We start from the raw sequence: 14,067 nt of genomic DNA, 5'->3' as shown, positions 1-14,067 counted from the left end.
CATAGCTACATTAAATAGAGTGTAAAGTGGAGAGATAAAAACTAAAAACATATTATCTAATATTATATTGTTATATAAAAGACGATTTTGTCATGTGAATAGATGTCACATGGCATCTCCTTATTTATTTTCTAAAAATTAAATACAATCAATTAATATTAATATGATAGATTGATGTTAATAAATTAATTAATTTATTATTTATCTATCTACGTGTATATTATATAACATTCTCTTATCTATTCTCTAAAAATCAGATGCAACCTATTAATATTAATATAATAGACTCAGGTTAATAAATTAATTAATATATTAATGTTAATAAATTAATAAATAAATATAATAAATTAATATAATAAGTTAATATTAATATAATATATTCAAGTTAATAAATTATTAATTAATTAATAGATTCATTTTAATAAATTAATATAATTAATAATTAATACTAATAAAATAATTATTAATCATATATTAATGCATAAATTTGTTTGATCAAATTATATTTTACCAAATACAAATTGATATATGAAAAATATATACACTACTTGAAAACTTTTATATATGTCACAAGTTATATGAAAAATATATTGAAAAGAATTAATAACCACGCCATATGAAAAAATATACATTATTATCATATTATATATATATATATATATATATATATATATATATATATATAATATAAAAAGAAGATTTTATCACGTGAACTGATGTCACCTAATACCCCCTTATTCATTCTTTAAAAATTAAATGAAAACAATTAATATTAATATAATAAATTAATTATTAATCAGGTATTAATACATAAATTTTTTTATCAAATTATCTTTTATGAATTGATGATATGAAAAATATAGATGACATGTAAAAATTTTATACATGTTACCAGTTACATGAAAAATATATTGAGAAGAATTATTAACACATTACAGTAATAAAGAAGAATTGATAATCACGTTATATATAAAAATATATTGATAAATATGAAAAATATACATTATTAGAAATTACATTTTCCCAATTAATGTTAACAAGTTTGATTGATATCAATTTTCATTTTACGTGATTTTTTTTCCCCATAAGAATTTCCTTATCAATATATTTTTATTTTCTGTATTAGTAAATTAGTAATTATAATAACAATCAATTCCATTTTATTTTTCAATAAATTCCAATCAATAAAATATAATTAATTGAATATCTCAAATATTATTACAAAAAAATAGTTATATTGAATCAATTTTTTTCATTTAAATATAATTCAATTTAAGTCGAATGTCAATAGGTATATAAAATGTACACGTACGTAGCTATTTCCGGGTATGTTGTAGCTATATGAGAGAATTTAAAGCGAGTGGTTGGGTGAGGAAATGAACAAATTATACACTGTGTACAGCATTGCTCAGTTCTAGGTCAGCAGGGACCATCATGTTAAGATGATGTTCGATGGAACCAGCCAGTGATAATTAATTTCCTTTTCCGAAATGAATGTTTAAAAGGTTTAATTATATAGTTGGTTCTTAAATTATATTTTTAAGGTTTAATTTAATTATTCAGCTGTTAAAAGGTTTAATTTGATTTCTCAATTATTTAAAATAAAATAAGTATACTTTTTTCATCAAATTAATTATTTGACAGAAATTGATATTTTTTCATTGGTTGTATTCAACTCATAAAACATTATATTTTTTAAATCAGTTGCTTGATGATCGATGGAAAAGACTCAGCGATAAAACTTGAGTGAGGAGTTTGAAGACGTTCTTTTACATCATGTATCAAGCAACTCATTTGAAAAATACAAGATTTTGCATCGACAATGTTGACAATTGATGTGAAAAGTATCAATTTTTCTCAAATAATTAACAAACATGGCGGAAATGGTATAATTATTTTATTTTAAATAATTAAAAGACTAAATTGGACATTTTAATAATTGAGAGACTAAACTGAACCTTAAAATATAATTAAAGGATCAATTCTAAAATTAAACCTTTTAAAAAAGGTAAACATTTTTCATGGATTAAAAAGATCAAATTTTCAACTTTAATAAAAGGCAATTGTTGTACTTGAACTGCTAGGATAGCTGATATCTTAACATGTTTATTGACAATCTTTAAGGTTTAAGATGTTAAAATTTAGGTGAAATTAGTATTTTAATTTTTAACTTTGATTAATTAACTATTAGTTTATATTTCTTTCACCTTTTTTAATTTGATATATACTTTAATTTCTTTTTTTATGCAAAACTGATTCTAACAATCTTATTCACATTAAATCATGGAATCATAATCATTCAAAATTTTGCTATCTCTTAACTTTTTTTAAAGTAAAATAAAAACAAAATTTATTTTCAAGCAAGCTTCAAAAGTCTATATACCATTTTTGTCAAACCTATAGGATTAGCCCAAAATATTGTAAGGTTTCGTAATGTTCACATAAATGAGAAAGATCTATTAAATGAGAGAATTCGTGTTCGATTCTCATCATATGTAAAATTTCTTTAGATCAGCAGCAGTCACACACCACAAATAAGATTAGTCTCTAACCTGGTGGGTTGGAGGACTTGACCCAAGAAAGAAAATCATTTTTGTCAAAAAAAAAAAGTCTACCATTATTGTTTTCCCACAACATATCTAGCCATTCATTCCATTGTTTTTCAATTTGAGATATATATATATATATATATATATATATATATATATATATATATAAAAGCCTTTCTCTTTTAATTAATTGCTTACTGAATTAGGATTAAAGAATCGAGAGTTTAGTTCAAAGGAATTGTGGGTGAGGGTTTTGAAATATGGGTTCTTTCATTTAATTCTTTGTTGGTTATGGTTATGCAATCCAAAGTGAGGAAGAAAAGAGGGTGGTTGGTAATTAAGGAGATTTTTGGAGATAGTGAATTCTTTGATAAATAGGTATAGCATGGTTGTCCGATTTAGATGTTAAGTTGTTTGATAAATGGGAATGGGGGTGATAGTCTAAACTATATGGATGGTGGGTTTTTAATGCATGGAGATGGTGGTGGTGATGGTAGACTTAGATGATGATGAGTTTTTTATGAGTGGTTAAGGTGAAATTAAGAGGGTGATGTGAATTGTGGATTTTGGTAGTGGTACATTCTCTATACCACGCTTTCTCTCTCCCCTCTCAGCAATTTGGTTTGCTGTTATTATTGTACTCATTTTATGGTGTTTGTAACATTTTTTGTTCAGCTAGAAATAAAGTGAGAGAAAAAAAAAGCACGATAAAATACTAGTTTTTATTATTTGTTAAGTAAAAGGAAGTTTTTGTGAGACTCGTTTTTTTTTTTCCAAATTGAAATGAAACAGAAATGAAATGATCCCTTCCTCAAAAAAGAAATGAAATGATCGCTTATCTTTTTCTTTTTTTTTAAATTTTTTAAACATATTTTTTCAAAAAGTAATAAATATATAATTTTATATTGAAAGATAATAAATTAAAAAATTGGTATAAATATACTTTTTATATGATTTATTTGTTTCTTTTTCAATTAAATAAGTATAAATAAATTTATCTATTTTCTTTTATTTTTGTTTATCCAAACAATATATCTCTTTTACTTTATTTTTATCTTTTTTTATTTTCTTTCTTTTTATGTCAAAAAGAAAAAAAGAAAAATAACAATAAAGGAAAGCGGGCGTGAGAGCAAAAATTAGGGTTGACAATTCTATCAGATTCTATAGGTATTAGTAAATATTATTCATAATAGATAAGGTAATTATTCACTTGATGGACATCAACTCAAGTAAGAATAACTACCCACTAATCTTAACGTGTGTGGATAAGGGTACCTTAATACTCAACCCTATCCAAAATAATAATAATAATACCTAGAGATAGATAACATTATCATGATTGAGATAAGTGATAGCGACTTGTGTGGATAAGGTTTTGAGTTAAAGTGTGGTGTCAAATTTCTTTATGTGGTTGTTCGTGGCTCATTGGTGTAAATCTCATTGGTGTTTACTCCTCTTGAATTCCCCAACAACTAGTATCAGAGCTTATGGTTCGACTTGGTGACCGGCTTAGACGAGTAAGATGACAACAATGGATCCTTATCCCTCGGGATCCCTTTTATCGAAAGTCTTCCTAGCGGTGAGTGGTCCAGGCAGTGTGTCCTGCAGATGGAGCAACGGTGCAAGTACTGCAAGTAGCTAGAGCATGTGGGCTCTAATGGTTATACTCGTGGATGATAATGACTTCCCCTAGAGGGGGAGGCTATCATGTGGAAGAGACTCACACTTGAGGGGAGATTGCTGGAGTACAAGTGTGAGTTCAAGTTTCACATTGGGTAGAAGTGGAAAAGTTGAGCATCATATAATGTGGAAGCAATGCCTTCCAAGGTTATTTTAATGATGCCAAAGAATCAAGAGTTAAGCAGAGTTTCAAGCAAATATTCAAGAATCAAGTTTCAAGTTTCTAGAATCAAGATTCAAGAATAATCAAGATCAAGATTCAAGACTCAAAGATTCAAGAATCAAGAAGAAGACTAAATCAAGATAAGTATTAAATTTTTTTTCAAAACATTGAGTAGTACAAGAAGTTTTCACAAAATCATTACCAAAGAGTTTTACTCTCTGGTAATCGATTACCAGTGTTTTAAAATGTTAAGATTTCAAATTTCAAGAGTTATAACTTATGTTTAAACAGTTTTAAAGTATTTTAAACTTGTATAATCGATTACCAGAGCTTCTAAACGTTTTAATTTTCAAAATTTAAATGAAGAGTCACATCTGTTGATGTGTAATTGATTACACCTTAATGGTAATCGATTACCAGTGACTGATTTCGAAAAATACATTTCCAAAAGTCACAATTCTTCAAGTGACTTGTTTCTGAAGATTTTTTCAAAAGTCACAACTTTTTTAAGTGACTAGTTTTAAAGAAATTGTCTAGAGTCATAAGCTTTGACTTGAGTCATCAAGAGATTATAAATATGTGGCCATGGCATGAGTTTCAAACAATCATCAATCATCTTTGAATAATCTATCTTTCAATCTTCTCTCAACATCATTCAATATCTTTCAACTCTTTCTACAGAATTTTCTGATTCTTTTTCTCTTCATCTTTCTAAAATTTTTTGTTCAAGCATTTTCTCTTCCAAGAAAAGTTCTTTGTTCAAAAACTTGTGGAACGAAGGACTAACCGCCTGAATTCTTTTGTGTCTCTCTTCTCCCTTACAAAAGATTCAAAGGACTAATCACCTGAGAATTTTTTTGATTCTTCCCTTCTCCTTAAGCAAAAGATTTCAAAGGACTAACCGCTTGAGATATCTTTTGTTGCCCCTTTATAAAGATTCAAAGGACTAACCGCCTGAGAATTCTTTGTCCCAACACATTGGAAGGTACATTCTTTGTGGTACAAGTAGAGGGTACATCTACTTGGGGATTGTTATACTGAGAACAAGAGAGAGTACATCTCTTGTGGATCAGTTCAAGTGGAGGGTACATCCACTTGGTTTTTTCAAAGAGAACAAGGGAGGGGACATCCCTTGTGGATCTTTGGCTTGTAAAGGATTTTACAATGTTGAAAGAAATCTCAAGAACCGCAGGTTGTTTGGGGACTAGATGTAGGCACGGTTTGTGGCCGAACCAGTATAAATCTTGTGTTTGTCTTCTTCTTCCCTACACTCTTTAATTTCTGCTGTGCACTTTTAATTATCGCTTTTACTTTTGGTTGAGTTTCTATTTCTGTTCTTTACTTTCCTAACTTTGTAGTAAAAGCCTAATAGAATCTAGTAACATTAAGAAGGATAATTTTTTAATTAGTCAAGACACATTCATAATTAATTCAACCCCCCTTCTTAATTTTTCCGAAGCCACTTGATCCAACATATAAGTGAGGAGAAGACCCATAAACCTGAGCCTTAAGGTTTGATGTAAATCTCCGCGGTGTTTACTCCCCTTAAATTCCCCACCAAAAATAGTTGGACAATGCGCATTTCCAGAATGCCATGTATTGGTTTTTTTATGAATTAAAAGAAAAAAATTGGTTTAACAATTCTAAATGTTTTCCCAAATATTTTTTTATAATTTTTAGCTCGCAAAAAAATAATTACTATAAATTTTAATAAATTTCAAGGCTGTATTTTAATCATTTTTATTTATTTTAATAATTTTTTAAAAAGTATTTTTAAATTTGCATTTGAGTCCATGAACTGACTCGTTTATACGCAAGTGTCACTAATCAGATACAAATCAGAAAAATAAGATCATTTATTTATCTGTTTGCACTTATTTGATCCGTGTAAAATAAGAATCTTGTGTGCAGGTCTTAAAAGGATAATCATCCCTTTTTTTTTTCTACTAGTTTCCTCTTTGTCTCTTTTCATCCTGTTTTCTGGTTATTCCATTCATCAAATTATAGTTATCATCTTAAATTGTTTTATACAGAAAAAACTAATAAATAAATCAAAAAATAATAATTTTATAAAATTAACCGTTTAAACAAATCTTTCAAAATTCTTAAAAAGTAAATGTTAGATAAAACAATGAATATATCTAATATCTTAAAAATGTAAAAAAGAAATGTTTAGTATTTACGTACAAAATAACTCAGAATTGCTACTAAAATACAATAAAAATTAAAATAATTTTTAATAAACTATTTTTTAGTATATGGCATTTAATTTAATTCAGTAAAAAAATATACCCTTTAATTATTCATTAACAGGTTTCCACTTTCCATTCATTGGATATAACTCTTTCCGTTGTGGATGGACCCCACAACCAGCTATCTACCACGTCAAAGTATAATATATAATTAATTTTATTTGATAGTAGCCATAACAGTTAACACATATATGGGCAAGATAGGGGCAACGTGGTCGACCTGAAGTGTCAACACAGGGTGAGCACCTAGCAGAGCCAGCGATACTCTTATTATTACCAACAGTCAAACGGCAAGTTCTCTCACCTCGGTGTCCCAACATTCATCACGAATATATCCATCATTTAAAAACAAATTAATATAAAAAGATAGGTTTTAAGAGATTTAATATTACAAAACTATTGCGTTTTAAAACAAGGGTCTTGAATTGATAACAAGTGACATCAAGGTATTGATTAGATAATTAAAAAATATATATTTAATATAAAAATTATAGAAAAACACAAAAAATTATAAATAATATAATTTTTGGTCTTCTAATAAATAATTTTATACTTTAAATTTCTTAAAGAATGTCATTGGAATACTGGTTATTCTTAAAACAAAACTTTAAATAGAAAAATCCTAAAAATATACTCTCATACTCTCCTATCACACCTCTCCTAAAATATTTTCTTTTATTATTTATAATTTATTAAAAACTATAAATAATCATTATAATTTACAAACCATATTATTTTTAGTCAAAAGTTCGAAAGTGTGAAATTTTATAATATTTTTCTAAAATCTGTACAAACAATTTCTTCTTTCCTAATTAAAAGCCTACTCTACAAAATCAGAATTTGTTTACGTTTTATAAAAAGTTATTTTACGGTGATTTATTTTGAAATTTAATCAATTGATTTAAATTAAGTAAAATATTTTTTTTAATATGGTATACAAAATCCTAACCAAAATTTATTTATATTAAAAATTATATTTTTCTGTGAAAAAAATGTAGTAAAACGTAATAATGTCTTTCTTAATATTCTTAAAAATAATATTTTTAATTAGAAAAGAGGATTAGTGGTCAAGATTTTTCTTTTTAAAGTTTTCCAAATATTTTATCTCTAAAAAATTCATGTTCATAAAACAAAGGGGAAAATATCTAATTTACATCAATCAATTAGAAAAAATGAATTTGATTTTGGTCCCAACAAATAGTTATTAATTATTAATAGCTAATAATGTCTTTCTTAGTATTCTTCAAAAATATCTTTTTAATTAGAAAAGAAGATTAATCACCAAGATTTTGCTTTTTAAAGTTTACCAAATATTTTATTTCCAGAAAATTCGTGTTGAAAATTAAAATGACGAGAATATAATTTACAGTAAAAATGTATTTCTTAATATTCTTCAAAAATATCATTTTAATAAGAAAGAGGATAAGTCATCAAGATTTTCCCTTTTAAAGTTTGCCAATTTTTGTAGTTCTAGAAAATTCATGTGTTTATAAAAAAATGATGAGAATACCTAGCTAATTTAAAACAATTAAAAAAGAGGAATTTGAGTTTGATTCCTTTAAATAGTAGTTAATTATTAATATCTAATAATTTCTTTCTTAATATTCTTCAAAAATATCTTTTCAATTCGAAAGAGGATTAGTCATCAAGATTTCCTTTTTAAAGTTTGCCAAATTTTTTATTTCTAAAAAAATTCATGTACATAAAACAATGACAACAATACCTAATTTACAATAATTAGAAAAAAAAGAATTGAGTTTGGTCCCTAGAAATAGTTATTAGAAATTAATAGGTAATCATGCTTTTTTTAATATTCTTCAAAAATATCTTTTTAATTAGAAAAGAGGATTAGTCATCAAGATTTTCCTTTTTAAAGATTGCCAATTTTTTTTTATGGAAAATTCATGTTCATAAAACAATGACAAAAATACCTAATTTACATCAATTAGAAAAGATGAATTTGATTTTGGTCCCTACAAATAATTATTAATTATTAATAGGTAATAATGTCCTTTTTAGTATTCTTCAATTATATCTTTTTAATTAGAAAATAAGATTAGACATCAAAATTTTGATACCCTTATCTTTTTGGGGTCTAGCATAATTAGTACTCATAGACATCTATTTCTTCTTATAGATGCATTTGAATTTGGAATGTCCAAATTTACCACAAAAGTCACATTTGTCTGGAACAATCCATAACTTAGAGGATGTTGCTTCCTTTTTCAAACCCTAGGTCAGACTTATCATGAGGATGTTAATGGACTTTCAAAGGAGTGGTGAGAGTCTTTGAACTTTCCAAGAACTTCCCAAAGTCATTAGTAAGACATGCTACTTCTTCCCCTAGTTTTTAACAATGGAAGTTTCATTGGTCTAACTTGTCAAGCTCAGACTCTTTTCTAGAGTTTGGATCTTCTTTTTCAAACCCTTATTTGATTTCTTTAATTTGGTGTTTTAGAAGCATAAGCTTTGAATTTTCCTTTAAAGTTTTTACACTAAAGAGAAATCATATGACAATTCTGAAGAAGAACATTATAAAGCATACCCTCTTCATCGTCTAATGAAGCAAAAGAAGAGGTAGCAAATTTAGAACATGTTTTAATCTTGACCTTATCGTCTTTATCTACCACGGGACAAATGTTGGCTAGTTCATCATCTAAACTGCCACTCTTATCATTGTCTGAGTCATCCCAAGTGACCATCAAACTTTTCTTCTTCTTGTCCCCAAAATATCTCTTTTTCTTCAGCCAAGGACATTCAACCTTCATGTATGTAGGCTTTCTACACTCAAACCAGATGATCTCATTGCTTTCCTCCTTGTTTTTCTTTTTGAAAATGGAATCTTTGTGTTTAGAGGAATGTTGAAATTTTCCTTTCTTCTTCATTATATGTTTGAAATTTTTGGACATGAGGGCTACTTCATGATCTATGGATCCATCAGAGTTGTCTAATCCATCAGATTCCTACATCTACACTTTCAGAGCTTTAGACAAGCTTGCATTTTCTTCTCTTTTGAAGATTGTTTCTTCATACTTGAGGGCAATAGAGTTTTTCTTTTGCAGATGCTCCCTGTTTTGAAGGTGGACTTCATGAACTCTCAAGATTCCCAACAACTCATCCCATGCAAGATTTTTCAAATCTCTTGCTTCTTGGATGGTTGTGGTCTTGGGTTTCCACACCTTGAGAAAGCTGTCCAACACCTTCAACTTTATTTGAGCTTTGCAATACGTCTATCCAAGAGCCTCCATATTGTTTAGAAGAACTTGAAATCTTCCAAACATGTCGTCCACAGACTCTTCATCCTTCATGATGAAAGCTTTCATAATGTTTGGTCAAAGTCGCGACTTTCCTTAGTTTGACATCTTCATTGCCTTCATAGTTTATTAATGAGTCCCAAACCTCTTCAGCAATTCTTATTTTGCAGATCTTGTTGGACTCGTTTTTTGATAGGGCACATGTCAGAGTATATTTGGCTTTTGTGTTGAGCTCCATAATGGCCAGATCGTCATTTATCCATTCAGCTTCAGGTCTAGTAATGGGAATATCCCCATTGGTGATGATGAGAAAAATTCTATATTGACTCGACTCGATGTAGATCTCCATCATGTCCTTCCAGTAGAGGTAGTATTCTCCAATGAAGTCGAGTGGCCTTGTGAGAAATGCTCCCTTAGTGATAAAATACGTTGGTTATTTGTCATATGGATCTTTTCCTTTACACATTGTTAAGTGCTCAACCCTTAGAGGCTAAGCTCTAATACCATATTATAGAAGCATATAACACAAAAGGGGGATTGAATTATTGTTTTAGAAATTTAAAAACTTTTAAAGACTTAAAACACTTTTTATCGTCTGATGCATATAAACATGAAAACACTTAGACATGTTTTGATTTAGACTTTATCAGATGATGAGAAAAAAAATTTTCTTTGAAAAACAAACAAGAGATATAAAATCTAAACACAAATTCAAACCCTTTGTTAGTTAAACAACAAGAAAATACACAAAGTGTAACGACCCACCTCGTCGCTAGGATATCACCACTCTAAACCGCTAGAAATTTCAATTTTTTTAATGAAAACTCCGTTAATTTGCTAATGAAAAATGAAAGTAATTTTTTCTCGATATACATTCATCAAACAATGCATCATTACATAAGTAAATGAATATATATATATATATATATATATATATATATATATATATATATATATGCATCCTCAATTCAACAAAAGAATTATGGAACTAGCTATGAGGATTTGATTAACAAAACACAACTCTCTTACAAAATAATCCCAACGTCATCATGTCGGCTTGGCAGCTCCACAAAAGAATTTCATTTCTCGTACTCTACTGCTGTCATTCTGCTCCCACGAACAAGAGTTCACGATCATCACAAGTACCAACCACACGGTAAAAAAATAGCAAGGGGTGAGTTTATTATAAAAAAAATTAATACAAAAATCAAATAACCACAATTAGTAAGAAAACATTAACAAGTATCATAAGCTTGCACCCACATTCAGTAGTCCAATACACACTCAACAAATAGTCATCATCCATCCACAATTCCAATAATTAATGCTCAATATGATGCATGCACCTGACCTCAACTCTCATATGCAATGTGGTACCATCCCCAAGGAAATAGCCTAAGCATGTCCACACGACACTCTCACTTAGGAAAACTAGGCAGTAAGTGTCGAGGTCACCCTGTCATGCACAGGCAACTCCCCCCCCCCCCCCCCCCCGGTGATCAGTCTGAGTCTCAAGGTAGTTCCAAATGGAGTGACATGCCCCCTAGTACAAGTGTTCCTCCTCACGAGAAACTACAAGTACTTACTGACAAAGTTTATACTATTTCCATGTCATGTGTAGTATGAAACATGGGCACCATCAAATGCACCGACAGTGGATAATTAAAGATTTTAAGCCATCCCCCTCCAGAGATGCTTAAAACTCTTTAACCACTCTATTTCCCCCACCAGGGACATCCAACAAGGTCAATGCACCCCCCCATGTACATATACATACATTTGTAGTTCATGCCTGAGATTTACACTTCCCAGGTCTTCAGACCACACAAGTCTAATAGTAATGTTACTAATTAATAATAGATATATCGCATCCCATTAGTCAAAAAATTATTTTCTTTGAAAACCAACATGCAATAGGGAATTAAAAGCTGTAAACTATAATAAAATCCCCTCACCTATTGTGAGCTCTCCTTCAGTTCCTGTTTGCGTTGCTCAAAGGTCTCTCTCATTCACGCTCGTCAGTCCAAACGCAAGGTTCTATATGCCAAGTTGAAGGGAATTTAGTATAGGTTTCAAAAATAAGGTTAATAACCATATTCGGAGTCAAATACCCCTGTCAAAACATAAAGACTGAGGGGTGTTTCGGATTATACTAAAAGGAGACATCATTTTAAAATTATGATCATGCCAATGTGACCGGGGTTTAGTGAAGGTCACGAAAATAACATAAATGTTATAAAAAGATAACTTTTACAATGTCTCATTCTCTAGGGTTTTTCAAAGGAAGTGTAAAAACACCCTATTACAGTACCCAACACACAAGAGACACTAAGAGGAACTCAAATTAACTAGGAGAAGGGCTTAGAAGTCAAGATTACCTCAGAGAAGCTAAGAAATGGAGGATTGGGGGAATTTTCTCCACCGAATCCTTGAGGAGGATTCTGAGGATTTCGCTCCGATTAAAGTGTTCCTGTTGGTGTGGGGGTTTGGCGGCTAGTGGCGGCCACCGATGGTTGTGGGTGGTGGAGAAGGAGGTGTCAGGGTTTGGGTGGCGTTTTGGAGAAGAGGAGAGTGAAAAATCGTGTTTTTCACGCTGAGGAACGTATTTATAATTTGAAGATCTTGCTTAGCGAGCTCATCTCACTAAGTTGGAGTCCACTTTTCACGCTTAGCACGACAATTTGGGCTTAGCGTGACTCCCTTTGCACTAGGGCTCGCTTAGCGGGCCAAAACTCGCTCAGCGCAATTCCCTTTTGGGTTGGAATTGCGTTTAGCACTCCCTTCTCGCTTACCTAGATATCAAAAGTTGTTATTTTCAAAATCCCAACGGTCAGACTATGGAGAAATGTCTTAGGAATCTCCAGAAAAAATTTGAAGAAGATCCAACGGTTAACGAATCCAGGAGCACGATTTTATAGTAATAGGTTTAGGTAAAATTTAAAATCTCATAATTTCAACTTAGCTCAACAAAACTTCACATAACTCAACATCCACATCAAGAAATTCACACATGACTAATTCAAGCCATACCTCCACTCATTCAAGTCATCCATATAGTCAAATAACACAATAAATACAATTAAACATCGATTTATAAATAGTAATATTTCATGGTGTTATACAAAGAATTTATATTGGTTTGTCTCAACCCTAAGACTATGTCCAGTTTTTGGAAACCACCAAGTTTTCACTAACTTATCAAAGTTACAAGTATTTTTAATTGTCACTTCTAACTCTTACACTTACAAGCTCTACTCCAAGCTTGACTTAAACCCAATATTCTTTGTCCTACCAAGCCGCTGTTGACTCTAAACATATCAACAAGATTTGTTAGAAGATTGCACACTAACAAAATTTTATGATCGTCTTACTAATGGATATATCACTTACCACTTTTAGTCTTTTCTCTCAAGGTATACAAGGTGTTTTGAGAGCTTTGTATCTTTACTAGAATTTATAGAAAACTTTGCAAGAAAGGATAAAAGTATGACTCTTGTAGGTAATTTGTGTCTTGTTTTTTCAAAGCTTATTTTATACACAGTTTTCATCTTGAAGTATCTGTTGTCTCACAGTCGTTGGATTCTTCACTCTGATATTCGTCTAAAGTCTTAAGTCTGTTATTTAATGCAAACATTAAATGTACATCTCTTCTTCATGCAAAATCCATGGTGATAGGATATCGTGTCTTTTACATCAACAGGAAAGCCACTTTTTTCATTATAACATGTATGCAACAACAAAGCGTGCTTTTTAATGAGGATCAACGTCTTTCAGACTGTAGACTTTATTCTTCATAGGACTTTGACAGATCCCATGAGAATGTTTTCTACTTTAAAGAATATTAGACATAGAGTATTAAATGAAAGTCTTAATGTATTACTTAATTGTTACATCATATCGTCTTACGAGTGCATCATCTAAAAACTTCAGATACACAAATATAGATCATGATCTGATAGGATATCAAACATAACTTTTATTATTTGTATTTACTTGCATTCAACCAAAATAATTAGGAGTCTTGATTCATCTTTAAGACATAAATGTCTTTTGACTTAACACTAATTAAAAGGCTAAGTTTTGTTAAAAATATTTTCTCAAAGGGTTGTTTTGAACAATTAAAGAACAATGAACAGTAAAACAAATAAATAAAGAACAATTGTAAGATT

Source organism: Glycine max, chromosome 20 (genome assembly GCF_000004515.6).
Source record: "Glycine max cultivar Williams 82 chromosome 20, Glycine_max_v4.0, whole genome shotgun sequence".
Classification (NCBI taxonomy): domain Eukaryota; kingdom Viridiplantae; phylum Streptophyta; class Magnoliopsida; order Fabales; family Fabaceae; genus Glycine; species Glycine max.
Note: the sequence above shows the minus strand (reverse complement) of the source record.